The sequence below is a fragment of the Chiloscyllium plagiosum genome, unplaced genomic scaffold (genome assembly GCF_037043375.1).
Source record: "Chiloscyllium plagiosum isolate Xiang-an unplaced genomic scaffold, Cpla_swu_hap1 HiC_scaffold_7, whole genome shotgun sequence".
Classification (NCBI taxonomy): Eukaryota; Metazoa; Chordata; class Chondrichthyes; order Orectolobiformes; family Hemiscylliidae; genus Chiloscyllium; species Chiloscyllium plagiosum.
In genome coordinates, this window is record NW_028270145.1 from 106,689,491 (window position 1) to 106,703,887 (window position 14,397).

Genomic DNA, 14,397 nt, shown 5'->3' on the forward strand with positions numbered 1-14,397 from the left:
GACAGATGCAAAAATACAACAAAGAGCTGAACAACGAGCACGTCACAACTCCAACTGTTAATCCCCTCGCCCAAAGCGATTTTTCTCTTTCGCCTCAGGTTCTGACCAATCATTTCAATGGATACAGTGGGATGTTTAACTTACCTCATCATACCTTTCAAAGTCTTCCCACAGAACTCCGGGTCTTCCTCATTAAGTCATTTTTCCCTTTTCTGTGAATGCTCCTTATGTCTGATTTGCCAAGTTTCTGCTGCCGGGGCCCCCTCTTTTACAAATGAATAGCAGCAAAGTGATCAGAGAAAAAGCCAACTAATTCTCCATGCCTTGGCCACAATGGGGCATGGTAAATTGGGATGACGAATGATGGAGCACAGACTGATGGAACCAAGACAGGTCTTACTGAAATGCTAAAACATAAAGGATTGAAAACTCTTACCGTAGCTGCATCACAAGTATGTGGTAACTCTCGTCCTTCAGCTCCCGTATGACCTGTAAGAGAAAGTGGGAAAATTCCTTTGGTAAAAGCATAGAAACTTAGAAAATAGGAGCAGGAGTAGGCTATTCAGCCCTTCCAGCTGCTTCACATTCAAGAGGATCATGGCTGATCATCCAAGTGTTCCCACTTTCTCCCCATACCCTTTGATTTCTCTAGCCCCAAGAACGACATCTAACTCCATCTTTAAAACATTCAGTGCTTTGGCCTCAACTGCTTTCTGTGAAAGAGAATTCCAGTCTCTGGGTAAGGAAATTTCTCATCACAGTCCTAAAATGCACAGCACCCCATCCCCCACCATCTCTGCCACCCAATCCCCCCCGCCAGTATCCTTAAACTTGACGCCTGGTTGTGAACATCTTTCCTCCATTCCTTCTCTCTAGACCTGTTAGAATTTTAAAGGTTCCTGAGATTATTTCCTCCCTCCTCATTCATCTAAATTCCAGTGAATATAGTCCTAACCAATCCAGTCTCTCTTTGTATGTCACCCCAAGAAATCAGTTTGGTCTGCAGGTGGAAAGGTATTTAGGAAGGCAAATGGAATTTTGTCCTTCATTGCTAAAGGGATTGAGTTTAAAAGCAGGGAGGTCATGTTGCAGCTGTAGTGGGTGCTGGCGAGGCCACATCTGGATTTGTGTGCGCTGTTTTGGTCTCCTTAATAGAGAATTCCACTTACTTAAGAAAGGATGTACCGGCACTGGAGGGGGTGCAGAGGAGGTTCACTCGGTTGATTCCAGAGTTGAGGGCGTTGGTTTATGAGGAGAGACTGAATAGACTAGGAATATATTCATTGGAATTTAGAAAAATGAGGGGGGATCTTATAGAAACATCTAAAATTATGAAGGGAATAGATAAGATAGAGGTAGACACGATGTTTGCACTGGCAGGTGAAACTAGGGCAAGAGGGCACAGCCTCAAATTAAGGGGGAGTAGATTTTGGATGGAATTGAGAAGGAACTTCTTCAACCAGAGAGTTGGGGAACTATGGAATTCCCTGCCCAGTGAAGTAGTTGACGCTATTTCAGTAAATATTTTTAAGGCTAAGAGAGATTTTTTTTTGCATAATAAAGGAATTAAGGGTCACTGAGAGGCTGGGTAAGTGGAGCTGAGGCCACAAAAAGATCAGCCATGATCTTATTGAATGACGGAGCAGGCTCGAAGGGCCAGATGGCCTACTCCTAGTTCTTATGTAAACCTTTGTTGCACTCCTTCTCATCACCAGAATATCCTTCCTCAGACAAGGTGACCAAAACTGAACACAATACTCCAGGTACGGCCTCACCAAGGCCCTGTACAATTGCAGCAAGACATCCCTGCTCCTGTACTTGAATCCTCTCACTATGAAGTCCAACACACCATTTGCCTTCTTCACGGTCTGCTGCACCTACATACTTTCAATGACTGGTCCACATGGACAGCCAAATCTCTATGCACCAGCACTTTCCCAATCTATCATCATTCAGATACTAATCTGCTTTCCTGTTTTGTCCAGCAAATGGATAACCTCACATTTATCCACGTTATACTCCATCTGTAATGCATTTTCCCACTCACTCATCCTATCCAAGTCACACTGAAGCATCTCTGCATCCTCCTCACAGCTCACCCTCCCACCTGCTTTGTGTTATCTGCAAATTTTCAGACATTGCATTTAGTTTCCTCATCCATTCCATTGATACATGTTATAAATAGTTGGAATCCTTGCACTGATCCCTGTGGTACCACACTAGAAATGCCTTCCACTCAGAAAAGAGATCCGTTTATTCCTACCCTTTGTTTCCAGTCCGCCAACCATTTTCCATCCACCTTGATACGCTACCCCCAACGCTATATGCTTTGATTTTAATCTCTTTGTTGAAAGTCATCTCAAAGTTCCAAATAAACCACATCCACGACTCCCCTTCATCCACTCCATGGGTTATATCCTTGAACAATTCCAGTAGATTTCTTAAACATGATTTTCCTCTTGTAAGTACAGAGATGTGATAAAAGGAAGCAAAGAAATTTAGCAAAGAAAGGCAAAGTACTGCACTAAGAAAAGGGAATTAGAGTAAGCATGTGGGGAATATGTTTTCCAGGTGCTCAGCTCTGAATGATTTTATAATGGATTTAAGCATTTTTCCCCATGATTGACATCAAGCTAAGTGGTCTATTCTTCCCTGTTTTCTCTATTTAAATAGAGGGGTTGCAATAGCTACCGTCCAATAGATAGGAGCCGTTCCAGTGTCAAAGAATCTTGGAAGATGACCACAGATACATCCATTATTTCTAGGATCACTTCCTTAAGTACTCTGGACTGTACATTATTAGGCCCTAGGGGTTTACTGGCCTTCAATCCCATCAATTTCCACAAAACCATTTCCTTACTAATACTGATTTCCTCCTGTTTGTTTTATTTTATTTATTCTTGGAACAAGAGTGTTGCCAGCATTTATTGCCCATCCCTAGTTGCCCTTAAGAAGGTTGTAGTGAGCTGCCTTCCTGACAGGTTGCAGTCCATGTGCTGAACATAGACCCAGGATGCTCTTAGGGAGGGAATTCCAGGATTTTGACCCAGCGACACTGAAGGAACGGTGATCTATTGCCGCATCGGGATGGTGATTGGCTGGAGAGGGACTTGCAGCTGGTGGTGTTCTCATATATCTGATGTCCTTGTCTTTCCAGATGGAAGTGGTCATAGGTTTCCAAGGTGCTGTCTTACCTCCCTCTCACTAAACCCTATGTTCTCCAACATTTCTGGTATATTATCTGCGCCCTTCTTTGTGAAAACACAACCAAAGAATGTGTTTTGTTGGTCATTGATTTCTTTGTTCCCCATTATAGACTCCCCCACTAGACTTTATAAAATTCTAGTTATGCCCCATTTAGAATACTGTGTCCAATTTTGGGTCCCACACCTTAGGAAAGACATACTGGCACTGGAGTGTGTTCAGTGGAGATTCACACGGATGATCCCTGGAATGATAGGCCTAACATATGATGATCGGCTGAGAATCCTGGGATTGTATTCATTAGAGTTTAGAAGGTTGAGGGGAGATCTAATAGAAACTTACAAGATAATGCATGGCTTAGAAAGGGTGGATGCTGGGAAATTGTTTCTGTTAGGCAGGGAGACTAGAACCTGTGGGCACAGCCTTAGAATTGGAGGGGGTCAATTTAGAACGGACATCAGCCAAACAGTGGTGGGCCTGTGGAATTCATTGCCACGGAGTGCAGTGGAGGCTGGGACGTTAAATGTCTTCAAAGCAGAGATTGATAAATTCTTGATCTCGCAAGGAATTAAGTGCTACAGGGAGAGTGCGGGTAAGTGAAATTGAAATACCCATCAGCCATGATTAAATGGCAGAGTGGATTCGATGGGCCGAATGGCCTTGCTTCCACTCCTATATCTTATGGTCTTATTTCTGACAGTGAGGGATCTAGACTTGTCTCCACTAACCCTTTTTCTTCACATGCTTATAGAAACTTTTACAATCAGTTTTTATATTTCCCACAAACTTACTCTTGTGCTCTCGTTTCCTTTCTTAATCAATCTCCTTTGTTGAATTCTAAACTGTTTCCACTCCCTCAGGTCTGTTGTCTTTTTGTTGCCAATGTGTATGCCTCTTCATTGGGTCTAATACTATTGTATGCCGCTGTTTGACCACCATTCCCATTGCAACAGACACAAACGAAGATTTGTTACTCTTTTTAAATGTTTTCCATTGCCTTTTCAACTTCATCCCTTTCAGTAAGTTTCCCCAATTTATCATAGCCAATAGTGATTCAGCGGTTAGCACTACTGCCTCACAACGCCATAGACCTGGGTTCAATTCCAGCCTCGGGCGACTGTCTAGATAGAGTTTGCACATTCTCCCTGTGTCTGTGTGTGTTTCCTCTGGGTGCACCAGTTTCTGCCCACAGTCCAAAAGATGTGCAGATTAGGTGGATCGGCCATTCTAAATTTCCCCTTTGTGTCTAGGGATGTGCAGGGTAGGTCAATTGGATGTGGGAAATGCAGGGATAAGGTAAGTCTGGCAGGATGCTCTTCAGAGAGTTGGTGTGGACTCAACAACCCAAATAGCTGAATTCCACACTGTAAGGATTCTATGACAAACTGAGAGGATGGAGTCGTTCTCCTTAGAGCAGAGGAGGCTAGAAGCAGCTATAATAGAGATGTTCACGATGAGGAAAAAAAGTTTAGATGGGCCAATGGGCTGAGGAGTGGCAGATGGAGTCTAATGTAGATAAATGCGAGGTACCGCATTTTTGGAAAAGCAAATCTTAGCAGGACTTATACACTTAATGGTAAGATCCTAGGGAGTGCTGCTGAACAAAGAGACCTTGGAGTGCAGGATCATAATTCCTTGAAAGTGGAGTCGCAGGTAGATAGGATAGTGAAGAAGGCATTTGGTATGCTTTCGTTATGGGTCAGAGTATTGAGTACAGGAGTTGGGAAGTCATGTTGTGGCTGTACAGGACATTGGTTAGGCCACTGTTGGAATATTGCGTGCAATTCTGGGCTCCTGCCTATCGGAAAGATGTTGTGAAACTTGAAAGGGTTCAGAAAAGATTTACAAGGATGTTGCCAGGGTTGGAGGATTTGAGCTATAGGGAGAGGCTGAACAGTCTGGGGCTGTTTTCCCTGGAACATCGGAGGCTGAGGGGTGACCTTATAGTGGTTTACAAAATTATGAGGGGCATAGATAGGGTAAATAGGCAAAGTCTTTTCCCTGGGGTCGGGGAATCCAGAACTAGAGGGCATAGGTTTAGGGTGAGAGGGGAAAGATATAAAAGAGGCCTAAGGGGCAACCTTTTCACACAGAGGGTGGTACAGATATGGAATGAGCTGCCAGAGGAAGTGGTGGAGGCTAGTACAATTGCAACATTTAAGAGGATTTTGGATGGGTATATGAATAGGAAGAGTTTGGAGGGATATGGGCCGGGTGCTGGCAGGTGGGACTATATTGGGTTGGGATATCTGGTTGGCCTGGAGGGGTTGGACCGAAGGATCTGTTGTCATGCTGTACATCTCTATGACTCTATGATTCTAAATAGATTCCACGATCCATACCAGACAGAAAACAAATCAGAGAAATCAGGAGAAATAATATTTTTATGCAGCAAGCATGCAGGATTCAGAGTGCACTGACCAAGCATTGGAAACAGATCCAACAGCAACCTCTAAAAGGGGATTAGGTAAATACTGGGAGAAATAAAGAAGAAAGGTAATAGGAAACGAGCACAACAGATTGATTTATTTTTTGCACAGACTCGACGGGCTGAATGGACTCCTTCAGTGCTGTACTGTACTGAGGAAAGGTCCTTCAATGAAAAAATGCAGCTGACCAACATCTTTCCAACTCTTCAGTACAGCAGGGGAATAGTTAAACCACACTGAGCAATTTTCCTCAATCGGAAAACCTCCTCAGGTCTCCATTAGGAAAAAGCCCCTCAGGTTTGTGACCAACGGATCACTCAATTGCCCCGTGCAGGCCGGAGAGATTTATGTTCAGGAAGAGGTGGCTGAGAAGTGACGTCTCAGAATTCACCCACTCCTGTAATTTGCATCCAATTATTTAAAGCTTTCTTTCACCCCCTGTCCCTCTGAAGAATTCCTGTGTTTGAATGGCAAATCGTGGATGAAAGAGGTTTTGCAGTGTTCGAAGGTTTAATTTGAAATAATAATGAGCTGATTGTTATCTCCAGTTGGCATTAACCCAGAATGTGAACAGCATAATTGCAATCTGCAGCTGGAACCGGGGCTCTGGCAGCAACACATTTCTCAGCTGCTTCTTAAAAGGATAATCTAATGTTCAATTCTTCGTCCTTCTCTCCTGAACCTGCCGGGCTGTAGTTCCCCTGGACATTGACGGCTCCAGCGCTAAACAGGGTTAGACGCAAAAATTCTGCAGATGCTGGAATCCAAAGTAGACAGGCAGGAGGCTGGAAGAACACAGCGAGGCAGGCAGCATCAGGAGGTGGAGAAGTCGATGTTTCAGGTGTAACCCTTTTTCAGGGGCAGCAAGACAACGCCTCCTTGAGCACCTCAGAGCCAAGCCCAAACTTCATTTCCAAGCTTGGCAGTTGGATGGGGGCTGGGAATTGAAACCCCTGACTGATTGTTCACATCCTGTGCCTCCCCCTTACTGAAATCGGTTAAGTCAGTGAGTGACAAACCAATCCAAGACATTTGAGACGGCGTCAATTGCTTGAATTCAGCCGAGTTAGCAGAGGTTGAGAGAATTAGACCCTAAGCAAATGTGGGACATTCGGTCCATTGAATTTTCTCTGCCCCCTAATGAGATAGGAACAACACCACCTCTCAGCCACTCACCACCCTTACCTGAAAATATGTCGCCATTCCTTCATTTTCACAGGAATTCCCTCCCTAAGGGCATTGTGGGTCAACCTAGAGCACATGGACTGCAGCGGTTCAAGAAGGCAGCCCATCACCTTCTCAAGGGCAACCAAGGATGGGCAATATATGCGGGCCCAGCCAGTGATGGTCACATCCCCCCCAAGTGAATAAAAAAACTTTTGGCTGATCTGACAATCCTTACTTTCCTGCCTTTTCTCCATAACCCTTGATCCCCTTACTGTCTCTCACTGCCTTGAATATAAACAAGCTAACCTCTACAGTCCTCTGCGGTTACAGATACGCTACCCTCTGAGAGAAAAAGAATCCTCTTCATCTCTGCCTTAAATGTGTGACCCCTTATTCTGTGTTCATAGAATCAGAAGAGGCCCCTCAGCCCATCAAGTTTCATTGACCTGTCTACACTAATCCCAGTTTGGTCCTAGTCTCTCACAAGGGGAAATAGCCTCTCAGCATCTAATTGTACAACTCACTTATGGGCATTGCTATTAAGCCTTCGCCTGGTGTCCTGAATGATGTTGTGAAGGCATTGATGAGATGAGATCTTAAACATTGCATTTATGACGCATTGATACAACCACAATGCGATATCCCCATCCCTCTCCTGTCCTTTAAGATCATTCTCCCATCTCTGTACTGAAAATGCTCAATGGCTAAGCCTCACCAGTCCTCCAGGGTCGATAGTGGTCGCAAAGAAGAAATCGATGGATTTCTAAATACCAATGGCATAATGGGACATGAGGATAGTGCAGGAAAATGGCATTGAGGTCATTAATCGGTCAATCAATGGCACAGCAGATTCAATGGGCTCAGTGGCCTCCTGTGTCTTATGGTCTGACCTTAGTGAATGACTGGGCAGGCTCAAGCAGCAAAATGTTCCACTTCCGATGCTGTTTCCTATGTTCTATGTTTGCTTGTGGTTGCAATTTCTAACATCTCTTCCTTTGGCTTAGCGTCAAATTCTGTCTGATAACATCCCTGTGAAGTATGTCACGATATCGAAGGGGTTGTGTGAATGCAAATTGGTGACTCAGTGAAGTCTTTACTTCCATTTGTTCCTGTTGCATGGATTTCCAACAGAAAAAACACTCTTTCCCATTTATTCCTGCTCTGTAATACTGCCAATCTTTGCAATCTGACTTGTTACTCAATAAACTGGAAACGGGTGAGCTGCCAAATTCTATCCAATACACTCTGAAAACTAATCTTTCCTCAGTTCTTTTCTTCAGTTTTACTTAAATTAAGTGAGCACTTTAATCATTTTTTAATTATTGCTATCAACACATATTTAAATGAATGCTGTTGCTGGTAAATTGTTTCACAAGAGAAAGTTTAGTGGGTATGTAAATAAACTGAAGCTGATCAGGCATGCACCAAGGATGTCTCAATTTTTCCCACTTGAAGTGAAGTGTAAGTATAGCATAACGATTCGTCAGACTGGCAGGGAGGTTGTCCTGTTGCAGCTTGGAGTCAATGATGGTTACCAACATGACAGACGGGAATCCTCTCCACTCTGTTGAACCTGCTCTTGTTGTTACCTCCAGGAAATTAGACAAACTCAAAAGTTTCCCTGAAGCAGCCTCACTCCCCTTCAATCACAAAATGCTCATCTTTATTGTAAATGCTGGTCTCTCTGGACCCATCTGAAATGCCCTGGGCAGATTCACCACCACAAATTTTCCTTGCTAGTATCAATCTAAACTGCTTTATTGCCAATTCATTCATGGGATGAGGATGTCACTGGCCAGGCCAGCATATTGACCACTCCTAATTAGCCACAGGGCAAGTCTTAGCCACAATGCTGTGGGTCTGGAATCACATGTGGGCCAGGGAAGGTAAAGATGGCCGTTTCCTCCCTAAAGTGCTTTTTTTTTCTCCTTGACAATCAAGAACAATTTCACTGTCATCATTGGACTCTAAATTTCAAAAAAATTTAATGAAAATTATACATGTTAGGATTCAAACCCAGGTCTCCAGAACATTACTTGGGTTGCTGGATTAATAGTCTAATGAACTGGGCCATTTCCCTTCCTGTCATGATGCTGACAACATGTAGGCATCAGACCCACCCAACATCCAGGTTGAAGATAGGTTCACTCCTGATGGACAGAATATCAGGGGTTGATTATGTATTGGTTAATAGCCACTTATGTTGCACCTAAAATACATATCTCTATGAGACATCAGGCCCTACTTAAGAGAAAACAATACTTTGCCCATGTTGTGTTAAACACCAACACCTCAAGAAACAGGACATGGTTAATTCCTTCCAAGAACAACTCTTTATAATGGGTGGAGCTTATCTCATGATCTCCAAACGGACCCCACCACCAGGGATATATTTCCCTCCCCACCCCTTTCCGCAAAGACCGTTCCCTTCGTGACTACCTGGTCAGGTCCACGCCCCCCAACAACCAACCCTCCCATCCTGGCACCCTTCCCTGCCACCGCAGGAATTGCAAAACCTGCGCCCACACCTCCTCCCTCACCTCCGTCCAAGGCCCCAAAGGAGTCTTCCAAATCCAAAATTTTACCTGCACATCCACCAATATCATTTATTGTATCCGCTGCTCCCGATGCGGTCTCCTCTACATTGGGGAGACTGGACGCCTCCTAGCAGAGCGCTTTAGGGAACAGCTCTGCGACACCCACACCAATCAACCCCACCACCCTGTGCCCCACATTTCAACTCCCCCTCCCACTCTGCCCAGGACATGCAGGTCCTGGGCTTCCTCCACCGCCGCTCCCTCACTACCCGACACCTGGAGGAAGAACGCCTCATTTTCCGCCTCGGAACATCATGGCATCAATGTGGATTTCACCAGTTTCCTTATTTCCCCTTCCCCCACCTCACCGCAACTCCAACCTTCCAGCTCAGCACCATCCTCATGACCTGTCCTACCTGCCTATCTTCCTTTCCACCTATCCACTCCACCCTCCTCTCTGACCTATCACCTCCATCCCCACCCCCATTCACCTATTGTACTCTATGCTACTTTCTCCCCACCCCCACCCCCCTCTCATTTACCTCTCCACTCTGCAGGGTCCCTGCCTCTATTCCTGATGAAGGGCTTTTGCCCGAAACATCGATTTTCCTGCTCCTCGGATGCTGTCTGACCTGCTATGCTTTTCCAGCACCACTCTGATCTAGACTCTGGTTTCCAGCATCTACAGTCCTTGTTTTTACCTTATCTCATGATGCCAGCTAACTCAGACATTTCCACAAGAATAAAGAGGGGCATATCAAGAACAAGAGCAAGTGCTGGGGGACAGTTAAGCCTGCTGTTTTCTGAATAGTGGACTCTGTAACCTCGATGCAGCAAAAAGCCATTCAATCCATTTCACAGCTGTGGATGTTAGCTCTTCACCAGAGTCTGATGAACTCTACTTAGTGGAAACACACAGCAGGTAGCACAGGAGGTCATTTGGCTCCTCATGTATCACAGAACATAGAACAGTACAGCACGGGAACAGGCCCTTCGGCCCATAATGCTGTGCCGAACATGATGCAAAATTAAACTAATCACTTCTGCCTGCCCTTGGCCATTTTCCCTCCATTCCGTGCTTATTCATGTGCTTCTCCAAAGGCTCCTTAAATGCTTTTATCATATCTGTCCTCACTAGCATGCCCAGTAGCACATTCCAGACACCTCACTTTCAGTATGAAAAAACAGCTCTATGACAGAACTAACCAACTGTACTTACTCCCCTGTTCTTCTGCCCCATAGTCCTTGGATTATTTGGTCCACTGAGTCCATGCCAACTCTCCAAAGACCACCCCACACAGAGCCATTCTATCCCTATAACCTTGCATTTACTATGGCCAGTCCACATTGCCTGTACATTGCTGGATACTACGGGCAATTTAGCAAGGCCAATCCAGCCTAACCTATAGATTTTTGGACTGTGGGAGGAAACACATGCACACGCAGGGAGAATGTGCAAAGTCCAGTGGTCCGAGACTAAAATCGAACCTGGGTCCCCAGCACTGCGAGGCAGCACTGTGTTAACCACTGAACCACTGTAGCACCCATGGGGGGGGGGGAGGGGGGGGGGGGGGGGGGGGGGGGAGGGGGGGGGTGGATATAGAGTTAGGACTGATCCAAATTTCCATTTGAAAGTTATTACCTGATCTGCTTCCACTCCCCTTCCAGATTATCAGCACTGTCTGCACAAAGTCTCATCATCATTCTCCACTATCCTTTTACCTGCTCTTACTTCCTAGTCTAATGATTCATCTAATCCGCTCTTAAATGTTACAATCGATTTGATTTCAACAGCTCGTTGTGGCAATGCAATCTACGCTTCAAGAATGCTTTATGTCAATGACATTCCTTCCAGCTTGCCACTTTATGCTTCCCATCTATCTAATCATGAATTCTGCTCTAATCATGTCATCATCTGAGGAAGAGCTCTGCAAAAATACTCCTTGCTTTTTAGATTCCCTACAATGTGGAAACAGGCCCTTTGGCCCTACAAGTCCACACTGTTTCTCCGAAGAGTAACCCACCCAGGCTCATTTCTCTACATTTACCCCTGACTGATGCACTGAACCTACACATCCCTGGTAGTAATTTAGCATGGCCAATCCACCTAACCCCTGCACATCTTTGGACTGTGTGAGGAAACCAGAGCACCCAGAGGAAGCCTACACAGATACAGGGTGAGCATGCAAACTCCACACAGGCAGTTGCCCAAGGCTGGGATCGAACCCAGGTCCCTGGCACTGTGAGGCAACAGTGCTAAACACTGAGCTACCATGCTGCCATTTGAATCCTGTTCCCAAGTAGTTAAAGATTCCTATCCTCATCCTTCTCAATAATCTGGGTTTAAGTGATTCAGCTTGTGAGAGTTAACAAACACTAAATTAATCATGGAATCCCAGATTAATGTCCTGGGCATTACCGCTGACCAGAAATGTAGGTAAATTGGTCACAAATATTTCTCGCCAGACGTAGTCGACGATGCCCTCCACCGCATCTCTTCCACTTCCCGCTCCTCTGCCCTTGAGCCCCGCCCCTCCAACTGCCTCCAGGACAGAACCCCACTGGTCCTCACCTACACCCCACCAAACTCCATGTACAACGTATCATCCGCCGTCATTTCCGCCACCTCCAAACGGACCCCACCACCAGAGATATATTTCCCTCCCCTCCCCTATCAGCGTTCCGAAAAGACCACTCCCTCCGTGACTCCCTCGTCAGGTCTACACCCCCCACCAACTCCCGGCACCTTCCCCTGCAACCGCAAGAAATGCAAAATTTGCGCCCACACCTTCCCCCTTACTTCCCTCCAAGGCCCCAAGGGACACTTCCATATCCGCCACAAATTCACCTGCACCTCCACACACATCATCTATTGCATCCGCTGCACCCGATGTGGCCTCCTCTATATTGGGGAGACAGGCCGCCTACTTGCGGAACGTTTCAGAGAACACCTCTGGGACACCCGGACCAACCAACCCAACCACCCCGTGGCTCAACACTTCAACTCCCCCTCCCACTCCACCAAGGACATACAGGGCCTTGGACTCCTCCATCGCCAGACCATGGCAACACGACGGTTGGGGGAAGAGCACCTCATCTTCTGCCTGGGAACCCTCCAACCACAAGGGATGAACTCAGATTTCTCCAGTTTCCTCATTTCCCCTCCCCCCACCTTGTCTCAGTCAAATCCCTCGAACTCAGCACCACCTTCCTAACCTGCAATCTTCTTCCTGACCTCTCCGCCCCCACCCCACTCCGGCCTATCACCCTCACCTTGACCTCCCTTCACCTATCGCAATTCCAACGCCCCTCCCCCAAGTCCCTCCTCCCTACCTTTTATCTTAGCCTGCTGGACACACTTTCCTCATTCCTGAAGAAGGGCTTATGCCCGAAACGTCGATTCTCCTGTTCCTTGGATGCTGCCTGACCTGCTGCGCTTTTCCAGCAACACATTTTCAGCACAAAAATATGTGATGGGGCAGTTGACATTGTCATCATGCTTGCACTGGTGACCCAAGTCCTGGTCTCACCCACAGGCAGACATATCTTCTCTATGCCAAACCATCAACACCCTCACCATCTTAAAGACCTCAGTCAAAAGTGCTACGATCTGAGAACAACATGAACTGTCACAGTGTCTCCCTCTCATCAGTGCCACCCTCACCTAGGGTTGGCCAAGTCTCCTTTCCGAGCACAGTGACATTCCACGGTTACCCGGGGCAACTTTCGACGGAATGGGTGTTTAACTTTGGGCACTGTCCAGTCTTGACTCCCCAACAATGAGGAATGTGTGAGTGAGAGAGAGAGAGAGGGAGAGCGAGAGAGAGAGAGAGAGACTGAGACAGAAACTACTGCTAACGTTCTTTCCTCAGATTATACAGCTGAGCCATCTGCAACACTCAAACTACTGCCAGTTGTTCATTATTCAATTTGAGTGCAACTGATGGAACAGTGTTGAGGCTTTGCCAAGCACTGTACATCTCAGTCTAATCAAATCCTCACAAAAAAAACCTTCAGTTGGTCTAAGATTTAGCTCCACCAGCTCAAGGCTGCGAAGTCTGAGCATATTTTCCCTGCGGAATAAGCAATAATGAGTTGATTAATTACTTAGAAAATACACAGCTTATGGTGGCAACAGTAGCGACGGGCTCACTTGCAAAGTGTCTCATTTGAATTCAGTCTCGTTCTTTATTTCACCATCTCCACTTAATGGTGAAGCCACAGCACATCTTCACAATCGTGTTTGACATGCCGAACAATGGACACTGGATTAATAAGGTGTCGAGGGTGGCCCTCTTGCCTTGGCATCAGGAATTCCAGTGCGAGGGTTGAGACATATGGGGGCACTTTGTGTCAGAGATGCTGCCTTTTGGGTGAAATTTGCAGCGGAAGTCCCGTCTCTCCTCTTAGGTGGTCGTAAAAGGATCTCATACATAACATAAGAACATAAAAAAACAGAAGCAGGGGTCAGCCATCTGGTCCCTGGAGCCTGCTCCACCATTCAATAAGATCATGGCTGATCTTTTCATGGAGACAAGGTTAGAGTGGTGCTGGAAAAGCACAGCAGGTCAGACAGCATCTGAGGAGCAGCAGAATCGACGTTTCAGACTGGAGCCCTTCATCAGGAAAGCCCTCCATAATCTCCAGCATCTGCAGTCCTCAGTTGATCTTCTAGTTCACCTAGTTGATCTTCTCATGGATTCAGCTCCACTTACCCGCCCGCTCACCATAACCCTTAACTCCTTTATTGTTCAAAAATCTATCCTAAAAACATTCAATGAGGTAGGCTCAATTGCTTCACTGGGCAGGGAATTCCACAGATTCACAACCCTTTGGGTGAAGAAATTCCCCCTCAACTCAGTCCTAAAGTTGCTCCCCCAGTATGTTGAGGCTAGTTCCCCCTTATTTCATCTCTTGCAATGCATTGAAGAACAGCAGATTCAAGGGGCCAAATGACCCACTCCCGTTCCTGTTTCTTAATGTCTTAAAAACAAGTAATTGGCTGTAAAGTTGCTCTGTGGACCATCCTGAGGTCATGAAAGGTGCTACCCAGTTCCAAA

At 46.0% G+C, this 14,397-nt stretch overlaps 1 protein-coding gene across 3 annotated transcripts in view; it reads right to left on the bottom strand.

Annotated features, from left to right (window-relative positions):
* sema5ba (sema domain, seven thrombospondin repeats (type 1 and type 1-like), transmembrane domain (TM) and short cytoplasmic domain, (semaphorin) 5Ba) overlaps positions 1–14,397 on the bottom strand; it is a 324,529-nt gene that overhangs the window by 238,897 nt on the left and 71,235 nt on the right. For all 3 annotated transcript variants that reach the window (XM_087989341.1, XM_087989339.1, XM_087989340.1), the window contains exon 2: positions 437–489. The gene's annotated coding sequence lies outside the window, so the exon portion shown is untranslated. The remainder of the gene's footprint in view (positions 1–436; positions 490–14,397) is intronic.